This window comes from Ctenocephalides felis, unplaced genomic scaffold (assembly GCF_003426905.1).
Source record: "Ctenocephalides felis isolate EL2017-DRISC unplaced genomic scaffold, ASM342690v1 CF-g0.4_SCAFFOLD_01886, whole genome shotgun sequence".
Taxonomy (NCBI): Eukaryota; Metazoa; Arthropoda; class Insecta; order Siphonaptera; family Pulicidae; genus Ctenocephalides; species Ctenocephalides felis.
The window spans coordinates 88,380,573-88,396,688 of record NW_020538040.1 but is presented as its reverse complement, the minus strand read 5'-3'; the positions used below and the strand labels follow the sequence as shown (position 1 = coordinate 88,396,688).

General features: G+C 30.1%; 1 protein-coding gene across 1 annotated transcript in view; it reads left to right on the top strand.

Moving 5' to 3' along the window:
* LOC113378578 (solute carrier family 12 member 4) overlaps window positions 1–16,116 on the top strand; it is a 278,020-nt gene that overhangs the window by 98,976 nt on the left and 162,928 nt on the right. The window lies entirely within an intron of this gene.

Genomic DNA, 16,116 nt, shown 5'->3' with positions numbered 1-16,116 from the left:
TGGCTGCAAGTTCGTTGCTGTGATTGTCAATATTTTGTTTGTGTCTCATTGAATAGTTTTTAATTTCTTCTGTGACTGTGGCTATGCAAGTGTCTTGATGTATCATCCAGTTGGGGACATATCTGGGAGCTCCCACTGCTTGTCTTAAGAGTTTGTTCTGGAACCTTTGTATGATTTGAATGTTACTTTTTTTGGCGGATCCCCATAGTTGTACTCCGTATGTCCAAACTGGTTTTATGATGGTTTTGTACAACAAAATCTTGTTGTAGGCTGATAGTTCTGATTGCCTACCCAACAACCAGTGTAAAGTTCTTCTTATGTGTTCCATGTGTGCCCGTTTAGTGACTATGTGCGCTTTCCAATTTAATTTCTTGTCTAGAATCATCCCCAGGTATTTGACTGTCTCTTTTGCAGGAATTGTGTGGTTGAAGATTCTAACTGGAGGACATGTGTCTTTGCGAAGGGTAAAGGTAACATGTACCGACTTGGAATTGTTGACTTCGATTCTCCACAGCTTAAACCATTGTTCCATTTTGTCCAGATGAACTTGAAGAAGTAATGATGCCATTTCGGGATTCTGATGCTGAGCGATAACGCATGTGTCATCTGCAAACATGGCTATATTGGTATTACAATTAACAGGAAAATCGGCTGTGTATAGAAGAAATAATGTTGGTCCTAGAACACTTCCTTGAGGAACTCCGGCTCTAATATTTCTCACTTCTGACTGAACACCATTTATGTAGACGTAAAATTTTCTGTTTTGTAAATAAGAGTTAAGTAAGATATATAAGTTACAGGGCAGACATTTTTTAAGTTTGTATAAGAGTCCTTTATGCCACACTTTATCAAAAGCTTTCGTAAGGTCTAGAAAAACTGCAGAGCAATAATTTTTTGAGTGAAGAGCTTCATTGACTGTATTAACTACTCTGTGAATTTGTTGAATTGTTGAATGCTGTTGTCGGAAGCCAAATTAATAGTTAGGTATTAAGTTTTTGTTATGTATTTCAGAGTTTATTCGTTTTAGAATAAGTTTCTCAAAGATTTTTGATACACAAGAAAGTAGACTTATTGGTCTGTATGATGAAACTAAATGATGGTCTTTACCAGGTTTAGGAATTAAAATTATTTTAGCAGTTTTCCATGCTTCTGGAAAGCAACGAAGTCTAATTATTGCATTGAAGGTTATAACTAAATATCTTATCAACTTCTTGGGTGCTTCTTTTAGCATTCTTATTGTTATTTTGTCATGTCCTGGGGATTTTCCTGATTTGGATGATTTGATTAAACCGGAAATTTCTGAAAAGGTGGTTCTGTTAACTCCGTTAGTAGTTCTTATATCCTGGTGGAGATAATCATTTATGAAGTCTTCTTCGCTACGACTGCATTGAGGAGGTGCCGGGTTAAAAGTTTCTTGTAGATAGTCAGCAAAAAGTACGGCTTTTTCTTTGTGTGATCTTGCCCATGACTGATCAGGGTTTCTGATCGGTGGTACAGCCATAACTGGTTTCTTGAGTCGTTTGCATGCTTTCCACAGCGAATAATTCGTATCTTGAGTTGAAGATAGGTTGTTTAGGTAAGTCCTAATAGATTCATTTTTATAAGCATTAATTGTTGATTTTAAGTTTTCGCAGGCTCTATTAAGTCTTTTCTTATCTTCGGGATGCCTAGTGACTTGCCATATTTTACGCAATCTTCTTTTGATGGCTATTTGTTTTTTTATGTCCAAAGGAATGCTGAGAGTCTTGCAATTAACATCTCTGGGTGTCGAATTAGTTGCTGCTTGTTGTATAATAGTTGTTACTTGATTGATGGCATTGTTGACTTCATCTTCAGTTTTCAGGCGAATGTTGCAGTGTAGGTTATTTTCAATAAAAATTTTATAAGTTATCCAGTTTGTGTATTTATTGGTTAGTAATTGACTGTCAGCAACAATATTGAAGTTTTGAGAATACGTTAGTATTACTGGTGAGTGATCCGAATTTAGGTCCAGGCAGGATCGAACTTCTATAGAGCTTTCTTGGATATTTTTGGTTATAAAAAAGTCAAGCAAGTCTGGTAATTTGCTCAAGTCAGTGGGCCAATATGTGGGTTCGCCTGTGGATATTGCATTTAGGTTTAACAGGTTCATTGCTTTGTGAAGCTCACGTCCTCTGGGAGTAGTTAGTCTCGATCCCCAGCATGTGTTTTTTGCATTATAATCTCCTCCAGCGATGAATAAATTACCAATAGATTGAAAAAAGTTCAAGAACTGTTGCTGACAGATTGTAGGTCTAGGAGGGCAGTATATTGCTGAAAAAATAATGGTTTTCGGAAATATGTCAACAGCAATATTTGTTGCTTGCATGTAGTTAGTGGAAAATGATTCTATAACAGTATGTCTGATCTTGTTTTTAATAATTATGGCTGATCCACCATGCGCTGTTCCATCCGGATGATTTGTGCTATACGTTTGGTAATTAGTAATACGAAAGTCCTTTTTGTCTGTGAGATGAGACTCAGATATAAGCATGATGTCGATGTTGTTGTTTATTAAAAAATATTTAAGCTCCTGTGTATGCTGACACAGACCATTGGCGTTCCATAAACATATTCTTAAAATCCCTGCCATTAAAACTTCCTGTTTAAAATTGTTGTGAGTATATTGAGCATTGTGCTCATTTGTTCGGTCAGTGTTTTGATCATTGTTTTGAGTTCAGATAGGTCGTTATTGTTGTTGTTCGTTTTGTTTGTAATAGACTCTTCAGTAGTCTCTTCAGCTGGGTGTGTATTTCCACGAGCAATCCTTGAGTACGAAACTCCAGGTACTGTTGTGTTACTGATAAATTGCCTATTGGAAGTGAATTGCCTTTCCCGAGGAGCTGGATATTTTCTTTCGAGCTGTTCTTTATAAACCCTGCAGCCTTTGTAGTTAGCCGGATGATTTCCATTGCAGAGAACACATGTTACTCCGCTATTTATTTTGTCTGTCCATGAGCATTTTTTAGTTGGGTGTTCCTGAGCGCATTTCACGCAGCGGGGAGTTCTGTAGCAAAAATTTCTTGTATGTCCTAGCCTTTGACATTGTGTGCACTGGACTATTTCGCGAGAATATCGTTTGGCTTGAATTTCAACTTTTGTTTTACATAAAAATTCAATTTTGTAAAAATCTTTATTATTTTCTTTTTGCTCCAGTTCTACCGAGAGAATATTTAGTGGGAATTTTGTATATCTACTTCTGAGAAAAGAGATATGTACAACTTTATGCCCTAGTTCTTCTATTTCTTTTTTTACCATGTCTAAGTCGGTGCTATAGTGTAGGTTTTTAACCACGACTTTAAATGACCGTTTTGACTTATCTTGATAGGAATGCATCTGTGTTCCTCTTTCTTTCAGTTTGTTTAGAATAATATTATAAGTTTGTGCACTTTCAAGATTTATTTTCACTTGTGATGTTCCTATAGTTTTTAGTGTGTATTGTTTCTTGGCTTCGCTTTCTAACAGTTCAATCAATGGCTTGATATTTCCCACTTCGTGAACAAAAATCGGTGGAGGTTTGATCGCTGTTTTATTTTGCACTTGTTTGTTTTGAGATGGTGAATTTTGATCAGATGTTTTTTCTAAAACTGCATAATAATTTCTGGTTGGAGTAGTAGCTTTAAGCCAGTAGTCTTTCGTTACTACTACCTTGGCTTGTTTTCTAGACTCCGTGGGTGTTGCTGCTCGTTTCTTGTGATTAACAACTTGCCAAACAACATTGGCATTCGATGTACTTGGTTGATAGTTAATAGGATCATCAATAGGATCGTCACCAAACTCGTCGCTTTCCTCCATACTGTCGAAATCACTTTCATTATCATTATTTAGGGTTTCAAGCGCTTTGTAAACGACTTTTGAGCACTCATGATTGCTGACCCCAGCCGGGGTCATGCTTCAAACACTGTTGTTTTCACTTGCACTATTAAATAACTTCTATTGATAACAATGGCTTAACAATAGTTTGATTATTGAATTCACGTACCCGTACAGGGTACGTAAATACTGCAGGTAGAAAACCGGTTTATTCGCAGGTATAACTGAACGATGTGCACTGCTTCGTAGCTGAAGCAAAACTGAACTGAATCTTCGACATGTTTTGATAAAAGTTCCATGTGAAGTTCCACACGTGCATTGACAAGAGATTTGCGTGAATCCCATTATTTCTGAACTCATTGCGTTTGTCTATTGACTTGGATGCATTTGTATATTTGTTTTGAAATATTGTTTTCAAAACGAATAAACGAAAACAAAATGTTGTGTGGGAAGAAAATAATTGCAACTTGGTAGACAGCGTGGTTTGTTGAACACATGATTAAAATATTTTTTTATCTTGTATTTTTTTCCTCTGATTATCTGCGTAACGATAGGCCAACCCATTTCTTTTATATTTAGCTTATTTTAATCGACATTTTGAAATGATTTTCAAAAATTGTTATCGAATGATATCAAGGGAATTGCGAATCGTATTGATGAACTTTGGTAAAAATCGGTCTAGCCGCTTTTCGCAATTATTTGTTATTTTCGCAATTATTTACAAGTCGGGCATGATGGTATAATTCATAATTTAAAGGATTTTCATGATTTAAAATATTATAGGCTTACGAAAGTGATTTATTCATGAAAATCTCTATTTGTACAGATTAAGCCTATTATGTACACATGCAACTTGCCTGAAGGTAATAAAATTATACTTGCAATCCGAACGTAGAAAACTCTTAAAGTAAACAACAAAATAAATTTAATCAAGCAAAAGCATCTAATTGAATAATGTAGATACTCGCATTCATGGTACTTAATTAATTAAATTGCGGTTTTAGGTAAACTAGATTATTCAAATCATTGTAACAAATGTGGCAGATGTTTAAATATTTTAATTACATTTCTAAATCTATTTGAGTAACTCAAAAACAATATAAAAGCTATGTCGTGCATTCGTTTTAGATGATCGTAGTATAATCGAATGACCTTAAAATGTGACTTTAAGGAAATAACTCATGCAATGAATGATTATAATTATAGAAATTATACATTATTATTTTTAAATATTAAATATATCAAAGGAATTGTTTTTGAAATATTTTGAAATGTTTTACGTCGTTATATATAAGGTAGAGCGGGGCTTACAAAACCTCGGGAAAAAGGTCCACCACTAATATCTCAAAAACTTGTTAAAAAGTTAGGAATTTTTTAACAAGAGTTTGGAAGTAGAAGACCAACAATGTATAACCATTATCTTGGCAATGTTTAAAAATCTTAAAAAAAAGTATTTTTATTTGTTAGTTTCTTAGATCTTGAGCACTGTTGTTCAATTTAGGAGACCTCAATGTATTTTTTTAAGTATACGTTATTTAATTGTTTTGTAAGATATGTTGTTATTTTTAAGTTAGATTCAATAACATCGTTTTTTTACAATTTCTATAAAGGTTTAAACGTAGGTGGGGTAGAAAGAACCAACGGAACTTTTACCCTGGTAAATGTGTAAATAATAAAAAGTAGTAAATAAAAAAGTAAACTAAAGTAAAAAAAGTAATTTTACAAGAGACAAATAAAATAAATAGTTACTCCAACTATGCTGTTGAATATTTCTGACAAAATACCAGATCATAATTACATACAGTGTTATCTTGGTAAAAAAATGTACTCATAAAATTTATATTTTGCATTAGTTAAATAATGTGGCTATTATTTCGTATAAATTCCTTAAAATTGAGAATAAGACATTGGACCTGCATGGTATGCCTCCTAGCCGTCCCATTTTACCCGTTTAAATTTTATGAGGTAAATAGGTTAGGTGATAAATTAAAAAAAAAAAAACAAAACAAACACATTTTTGCAATGATGTAGTTGGGAGTTTTACTGAACATAATCAGATCGTTGTTCGTTTGATATGTGCTATTTGTTGTGATGTAGTTGGTTTGGTTTTCACAATATAATTGCTCAAATTCAAATTGGACCTTTGTGGCCCGCCCTTATATATAATAATGGGTAGTATTGCCCTAAGGCAGGTCTGTGAGCTGAGTTAAACTCCAACTCGACTCAGGGAAGAAGTAGTGTGAGAGTTTTTCCTATTTCCATTTCACACCGCAGTGCCCCAGATGGGCTTGTTTTCAATTGGAAACATATTTTGAATCTATATTTTTAATTGAAAATGGACATCGCGCTGCCCGATGTCAGACTGCCAAAGCGGGATATTGTTCGATGCTTCTATTCATTGTCATCATTGGCATAATTTTTCTAATTATCCGCTTTTCAGTCGCCGAAAACTACATGTATTTAAAATAATTATATTATATTGTTTACCTCAACAATTGTCTTAATTAATTTATGTGTAGATTTCCATTAAAGCTGTTCCTTATGTTAACAACAGCCATCCGACGCGGGTCCTTAACGCTAAGAGGTTTTGTTCGCGACTGTTCGTTTGCGTTGCCGTCGACGTAGAATAGTTTGTTGGCATTATGCATCTACTTTACGTAAATCTGTATTGCGAACTTTACTTGTTGAGATTGTAAGCAAAGGAATAATTGTCGGGCGTAAATGATAGAATACTTTGAAGTAAAGATACTCGTCGTTATTATTGTTGTCATAGAGCTTTGCTATATTTCATTTAATTGAGACTTAATTTACGATGTAATTATAGATATTCAATCATGTGAGATAGTCAGCTATTTGTTTGCCTGCTACAGTCATTTATTATTTTCCTACTATTTTTGTTCATGCAAGTGGAGAAGACTGAGAACGGTGGTGCCACTTTTTTTTGATCAGCCATAATTTTGTTAATTCACCAGTTACCTGGGTGATGAATAATTTAAATGGTAATTTGAACATTTGTCTACTTGTAAATACTGCAATACTATCTTTAAATACGAGGGATTAGCCATTAACCGTCCACACCCCTAGGAAGGTATGAACACCAGATTGGTTTATAACGACTTTTATTGACAGAAATATGTAACACAATAATTTAAACAAAGCTTAATAATATAATATACCAATATATAACAAAACATATTTTTTTAAACAAAGATAACAAGAAATCTTTGTGATTTTTTTCCCTTGTATAGAATTTTTCTTTTCCTTTTGAAAACAAATCATGGTTATGTCTGAGGTAAATTGCGCAAAACCACAAAAGCTCATTGCTGGTAATTAACTACTAATGCGCAACTTACTTCAAAATTACAAACAAAGTGATCTATATGTATACAAGAAAGTTATTATCACATTTTTTTTTATTTTTTAAAAGGAACGCGGTCTACAGATCATGTTATTGTAGGGCGCTGACTCAATGCAATAATGGAAACTTGTTCGTAACATACTACATCTTTCTCCCTTTGGGCCCTATGTCAAAATCAGTATGGTTTAGCTGTTATGAAGACTGTCACTACTGTACTCTGACACAACCGTTTCCTCTCTCCTCTATTTCATTTCATATTTGTACATTGCTTCAATCAATTTAAGTATTTAATGAAGAGAACCAGATTTATCTGTAATAGATAAATTATACGCATGTAAAATAAAAAGATTTATACCTTAAATAAATTTTTCATGTCAAATATTTGTATGTCGCGTTGTTTTCATTTTTGTTTTTCAGCAAAATATGATTTGTTCTTTCTTTGTTTGAGTAATGATTGTTATTTACTATCACATGATGGTCCTGTTTTCTTTTAGTATAACATACAATTCTTGCACTTTTATTATTTGGTTGTTTTTTTTTATTTTAAATTATATTATAGCTGCTGATATTGATTTCAATTTTCATTTTGACTACGGCTAGACATCCACTTAAGTCTATTTAAATAATTTTAACTGAGCACGCAAGTATATATATATCGTACCCATGCGTGTTAAAATCTTGTTTTCAAACATAATATAAACTCAGTTTTCTAAAAAAATGATACAAAGAAAATACAAATATAAAGGAGTTGTGATTCGGGCATTTTGATATTCATTTTAAAGAAATTAAAATAATTAGGGTAGAGCGGGGCTATAAGGTACATGAGTATAGTGGTTCACCGCAGATATCTCAAAAATGAGTAAAGTTAAGAACTTTTTAACAACAATATTTTAAAGTAAAGGAAAAAAAGATGGGTAACCAGCCATTGACTTGATTTTGATGCCGTTTCTTAGTTTAGGAGACCTTAATATAATTTTTAAATATACATTATTTAATTGTTTTATAAAATGTATTGTTATTTTAACTTACATTCAAAAGTTTTTTTTATATATCTCTATAAAACCTTGCTCGTGGGCGGGTAAAAAGGACCAACTGAATCTTTGCTTTGGCATAAATGAAAAGTTACTTAAGTTAAAAAAACAGTTTTACAAAAAATAAGTTAAATAAATAGTTTTTCCATTGCAATAATGAACATTTTGACGAAATACCAGATCAAGTTTCTATAAACCAATCTATATTTTGCATTGGTTGAATAATGTAGATTATTTTGTAAAATACCTTTAAAGTTAAAAATACGACATTGGACCTTTTTGTCACTTGGCCGTCCTATTTTCCTCGACTATGGTGTAAAATGGATTAGGTGAACAGTTTTTGAAAACCAGCAGAAAACAACACATTTTTTCTACAACGCTGCATTAGCTGGTAGTTTTACTTAACATAGTCAGGGAGTTGTTCTGTTTAATACATATTATGTATTGTAATGTAGTTTATTTGGTTTAGTTAGACCTTATAATTGCTTGAAGTTAAATTGGACCGTTGTGTCCTTTCTACCCTATCCGTGCAATTTAATTATTCACTTTTATAGTTACTGTTTTTTTTTCAAAAAATCCATAAAAGCGAGTTTCTACTATATTAGGCATCACACGTAATTTTGTTACGTTATGCCCGATAGTAGTCTATGGTATGAGGGCACCGCATTTTATCTATCCTATATCATTTATAGTTTACTTATTACTGGCTTCCACGATTCCATGTCTTATGACACGGTTATCAATGGATCGTCAATCAACTTTCTTCTTTATAATTAATTGCATTAATTGGAAATTCCTTAATATGAAGGAATTCATCACCATTTTTAAATCAAAATATAATTATTACAGAAACTTAGATTTCTTGATACAATAAATGTGAATTAGCATCTATAGTTAATAAGTACTAGTATTGGTAGTGTCCTACATCTCGATGTGAACGAATAAAATAGTTATTATTATGGTTGTGTCTTGTCAACAAGAACAATGACAATTAAAGTGTTTACGTGTTTGTTGTGATATCGTATAAACAGAATAAATACCGAAATGTCTTCGAGCTGTCGTTACACGCGCGGCCGATGCGATGTCATCACAACTATGAACGGGCAGACTCCGCTTATATCTCTTGTGACAGATGAAGGTAATTGCACAGAATAAATAAAAATATTCTCGAACACAAATGTTTTCTATTGCTTGTTTATAGATCTATCTTTATAACTAAGAGATTCCTTCCTCAAAAAAATATTTAATATTTTATTCATAAATATATATTTTATTTCGGGGATATGAGTTAAAAAAATTTAACAATATTATTTGAAAGTAGAGGGAAAAGGATATATAACCAGTAGTCATCTTGATTTTTACGCCGTTGTTATCGGGAGATAAACGAAATTGTTTAAAAATCCATATCAAAAGTATTATCTTTTTTGTAAGTTTTTTTGGTTGTGAGCACTGTTGTTTAGCTTACTGGGTCTAATTTAATTGTTTTATAAAATGTATTGCTAGTTTTAAATTAGATTCAACCGTTTTTTATATAACTTCTAAAAAAAGCTTATATAATGATGTGATAAAAAGAACCACTTGAACCATTACACTGGCAGAGGAGTAAACAATAAAAAAGTAAAAAAGTTGAAAAAAGAAATTTCAAAAGAGATATGTTAAATAATTAGTTATAGCAACTCTGCCTATGATTACTTTTTACGAAACACTAGATCAAGGTTATATACCGTGTTATCTCTGTAAAAAATGTACCCATGAAATTTATATTATTATATTATATTATATTATATTAGGCATTGATTGAATAATGTACTTACTATTTCATTAAAACCTTTTAAAATTCAAAATAAGACATTGGGGCTGATTGCACCCTGGTTATCCCATTTTACCCCGCCAATGGGGTAAAAAGGAGAAGGTGACAAATTTTTGAAAAACAGCAAATATAACGCATTTCTACATTGATAACTTAGAGGGGAGTTTTATTTGTTGTGACATAGTTAGTTTGGTTTTACAAGCAAATGTTATACATTAATATATTTTTTAATTATTTGAAAATTGAAAGGATTCACTTTTTGTCTTTAAATTGAAATTTGATGCTTTTCCAAATAAACACTTTCTAAAAATTAATTGACAATTACAACTAATACTTAAAAATACTCGAAAATTCTAAATTTATTTTCCAAGATCGGTTCTTTGTTTTCTATTTCGTTTGTATAACATTGGTAATCTTCTTTTTGTCTGTGAGTAATTGTTAATCCTGTTTGATAAACTTCTTAAATAAAAAGGTTGTAATTATGTTTTTTTGTTTCATTACAAACATACTTACATATTATATGGCGATGGATTATAGCCATCAAAATTGTGATTTTTTTTTCTTACGTGAAATTTGTATTTATTTATTGTTATTGTTTCTTGTCTATGTCTAAATCAGTCTTGCCTAATGAGATTATGGATCAGTTTTCAGAAATGCGGTATTAAAACTATTAATGCGTGTTTGATTGTGTCTATTTGCTCCAAGTTTCCTTTGTATAAACCAATATCAGATAAGCAAAATGAATAGATATATTAATCTACTTTAGTATTGACATTTGCTTACCTTTACTCTTCAAATTGTATATACAATAATTATAACGTATTTAATATTATTATTTTTATTATTATTATAACATTATCTAAAATTTTTAATAATTTTGAATAAATTTACAATTTCTTGTTAGTTACTAAACTATGAAATCATGAAATGACATCAATATAAAAATACCACAAAAAATATTTCTGAAATGGCGAATATCGATTTAAATATATCTTAATATATTTTACATATATTACAGATATCAATGTGAAATCTGGTTTGAATTGAAGTCGATTTATGCACTCCTTGCGATCGCAATGAAAAATCTCATCTGGTACATTTTGCACAGTGCATTTGCTTTATGTAAGATCTTTTACCTTATGTATCCGCAGAATATAAATGCATATATTCTATATCCGAATATAATATTTTATATGGATATGAAAATGTGTACGTATGTGCATATATATGTTTTTTTTTCTAACAAAGAATTTTATACATATAGATATTTAGATTTTATACATATAGTTATCCATATAGCATCTATTAACTTTCTTAGGGTAAGTTATAATAATAACTAGAGTGCAGAAAATAGATATCGAGTTTTCGAGACAACCGTGTATCCGATTTGAATGATCTAAAAAAACATTCAATTTGTAATAATTGGGAGAAGTGGTGATTAGTTTTTGGCATAGGCAGGTTCAACCATTTCGAAGATACAGAGCTAAATGTATAAAAATGGCAGTTTTTAAGAGAAGTAAGCATTCGATTTGAATGATTCAAAAAAGTGTCTGCTTGTGTTGGCAATTCAATGGCTTTTGGAACAAAAAAATTCATTTTATTTATTTTTTTTGTATATCGAAAATAATTCAGATTTCAATTTTAATTCTGGCTAAAGTTTCAAAGCTCACTTATATACTTTAAATAAATAATTTTAACTTTGTTATTTAGTTTATATAATTCTTATGAATATTAGACAATGTTACAGTATTTATAATAATCTATTTGAAAACATTTAATATTCTTCGAACATTTCGTTACGGTACGGGAAGTTCCAGCAATTTGCCTTAAGGCACGATACCATACACCACTAGTTATATTTTGTATTATCGACAGCATAATGGTTTTTTAATAAACATTTATATAAGCAAAAATTTGCTGTTTTCGAATACTTTAAAAGTCAAATTCAGAATAATTTAAATTATTTGTGTAATTTGGAAAGTTAATTGTTTAGTGTGCGGCCTTTCTGTATAATAATATAGTTAATACTATACCAGACCTGTGCAAAAAAACTGTGATGTACTAGCTCTACGCTATTGTCAGCAGATATATAAAATTGTCTTGGTGATTTGCGTATTTTACAACATCATGATATTTTAAATTCCTGATTTTCTTTTTCCCTAACAATGAATAAGGAGCATTTTTTCATCGCACAATGCGAGTAAGTGGCGTGGAATATTATTTTATGATAAGTAGCACTAGAATCGGTACGTGCAAGGGAGAGAAAGTGAGTCCTTGCTTAAAACGGAACTGAACACTTCTCCGGAAATTGCTCGATCACCGGATGACAAAATACGAAAACCGGAAACGTACGCGTACACAAACATACAAACGTACATATATGCGCTAGTAGGAAAACGTACGAATTCTTGAGTATATTCGCCTGTTTGACACGATATGGCATTTGCGTGCGTAGATATGTGCTTCAGTATGAGTACACTTAAGTCTGTTTTTACACGGTCTTTTTGTACATGGTTTTGATATAACACGGTTTGAAAATTGAATATTTTTAAATTTTTTACACGAATTTATTCCATTTAGCACGATTTGAAATTTCATGTACCTAAATTTTTTTTGTCAAATTAAATTTTTGCGAAGTATGTTCATATCACAAAAAAGTATTTATGAAAGAAAAAAGTCTGAAACCATCGATAGTATCGATAATTTGCGAACACTAGCTTAAAGATTCAAGTGAATTAAGGAGTATGATCTTTTTTCAAAACAATTGCTTTGCGTAGAGACATTATAATCATTGATACTAATTATTAATTATTAATCATAATCAATCAGTATAATCATTGATACGGAGCCCATAGAAATGAAAACAAAATTTGTACTTATCATTAAAAACTCTTCAAAATATGTGATAATTAGATGTGCATGTTTCTAATAATCATTTTTGTCTGCCAAATTGCCGCTATATTATCATTCTGGGCTCTTTTAGTTTCGTATCTTTGAAACTACTGAACTTGCTTTTGCCAAAACCCTACCAGCACGTCTCCCTATCAATACAAATCGAATATTTTTTTGAATTATTCTTATCGGTCATTCCGTGTTTACGAAATCGTCGACGAAAATTTATATCCACGCATACACATACATCCATTTTTTCTAATTTGAAACGTGTATATATATTACAAATTTTATTTTGCGATTTTTATAATTCACTCTACGGGAAATTTATGAAATTAGTTCGATGCTGAAAATTTGTTCAAAGATATTGGAAATAAAACATATTTTAACTACTCAAACAAGTAAAATCTGTGGCATGTTATTCTGTAAATGCTTTTTTTATGCTAATGTGGGTTTAGCTATGGACTTTGAATCAAAACTTCCAGGTTGTATACCCGCCACGGACAGGATGTTAAGACATCGGTTTTGATCTGACAATATAGATAGCAATATGTTCTAAAAATACAAAAGCTTTTTCAAAATTTTTGCATAAACAAAAAATTCATTAGTGTTACAGCAATTGTAATAATAAATTCTTAACATAGAAATAAGACAACCGTTAGAGTTGTCGTCTATAAAGTTCCAAGTCAGTACAACATCTAATAGAGCTAGTTAAGTTCTTATTGCTGTTTTGTTTAATGAAAAATATGTATATTATTTATTCGCTGGGAATGTACGGACAAAATGACATAATGTTTTGTTTTATAATAATATTTATTTATTTAATTGTAGTATCACTCTCAATTTTTTACTCATCTTAGATTTATTAGACTACCAGTAACATAGTATTTTAATTAAGTAGGAACTATAATAACATATTTATCAAGAAAAAATGCAAATAATGAAATACGAATTTTTAAAAAGACAGTTTACAAATAAGTTGTTTAGTTCTCTTGGGGACATCAGCACATACTGCATTTAAAAAAAATCTCTGGGCACGATATTCCTGTTTGAACAAATTACTGCGACAAGAATGTGACAATGACGCTCAACATCTGACCGGATTGTGATTATTGCTTTCTTCATGTCATACAGTCGCGGAAACGTTACTAAAACTAGCCAATTTTTAAATGAGGCACCTGTTTTATTTTGTTCATATATACCATTTTGTCCGTATTTCTTCTATTATCTATATGTATTATAGATATTTCTTTACATATATGTGATATCAACTCTGGTAATGAATCAATCCTAATGGGAATAAACTATTTCGATATGTATTTTTATTAATGTACAAATTTTTGAGCGTTTGTCATAAAACTTACCAATGTTGAGATAATCGAAATATAAACGTATATTATATTTAAAACCAATTTATTATATAATATAAATGCTTATAAATGTTCTCTATTGTTTCAGGTTAGTACAAAATTTATGAACTACTTTATCTCTACGGCGTGATTATTGTAAGTACTTCATATTTATGTTTATATATTAACAATCGACATTTTGATTAATTTTTGTTGACTATTTTAATTAACTTTGTTTGAGAAATCCTATCATATAATTTTAATTAAACTACATACTAAATATTACCCTAGTTTGCCAATTTGCTTATTGTTTTTTTTATAAAAAATATGGTTTAAAAAATGATGAATAATACAAAATTTACTTTAAATTTCTACAAATAAAATTATTATTAACGAAAAGCAAGTTTTCGTATGATCTTTGATGAAGTTTTGGCCATATTGTAAATAAATTGATTTTTTGAGAATCTTTATTTTTCCATACGTTCTGATATGTAATTTTATGTCATCATCAATGGATATAGAAACATTTACGTCTGTTATGTTTTCCATTGCTCTTTGGTATAAACAATCTGTTATAAGAATTTATTCTAGAATTTGATTTAAAAATTAATTATTCAATATTTTAATATAAAATTTTCTTTTGCGATCAAAACTGAGAGTTTTACAATTTGTTGTGATAATACTATCTAAAAAAAACTATTCCCATATATACCTGTGTGACTATAATTTGAAAACGCACAAAAGAAGCTTTATTACTTAATATTGGCAAAGCAATCTTAATGAGATAATTAATAATTATATTAATAACTGAAATATAACGAAAACATTGTAGACCATTCTTAATTCTCCCCAAATACAATTTTTTGCCATATATTTAGATATTGCATGTAATTTTTCTTTTTTATTTATGCACTGTTCATTAATACCATTCAATTAACTTTTTTATATGACTTCAATATAAATATTCATCGATATACAAATATATTAATATTCGACGTCATTCATTGTTTTTTTTTTTTGCTTTGACAATTACAATATTATGACAAATTTTATAAGCGGTTATATTTGATCTGCGATAAATCATTAAAATTAATTATAAAATTATCATATACCATTAAAATACAATTATTTAAATAAAACATTAATCATTATATTAATAATTACAAACATTTAGTACAAGTGAAATGTGCGCGGTCAGAAGTTAATAAAAAGTTTTTTTTAATATAAAAATTTTTCATTATTAGAAGTATTATTAAGTACTCTTTTATATGCGTATATATATTTCAACTTTATGATAACACTTTACTTTGTATCTTGTTTTTAATTATTTTAATCAAAAGCATTAATATAAGTCACCGATTAATTTTCTTAGGTAATATTTTCATTATTACCTTCATATGCAGATTTATTTCTCGTATTTTTTGTATAGCAATTTATTCATAAATTTGTCTATGCCACCGTTTAAAGGACCATAAAATTGGATACTTTGAACCTTTATTGCTTCATCTTTCACAAATGTTTTGCGCACAAGTAACTTTTGTTTTCAGTGTGAAATTTGTTACGACTTTTATTTAACCAACTTTCACGAATTTATATCTATGCTCTCCACGTCAAAGGGTAAAATAGTTTTTTAATAATAAAATATAAACTTTTATACAGTACACTTTTATATTTTGACATTAACATTTTTATATTCTTAAATTTCATAATATGTAATAGTATTAATATCATTGTTATTTTATAATTACTCAATCTGTTGGTTATCACATTTGTTGATTAATTAATTTTCATCTTCATAAAGTGAACTTAATTTACTTCAATATCGAAAAGTGAAATTCAGTGACT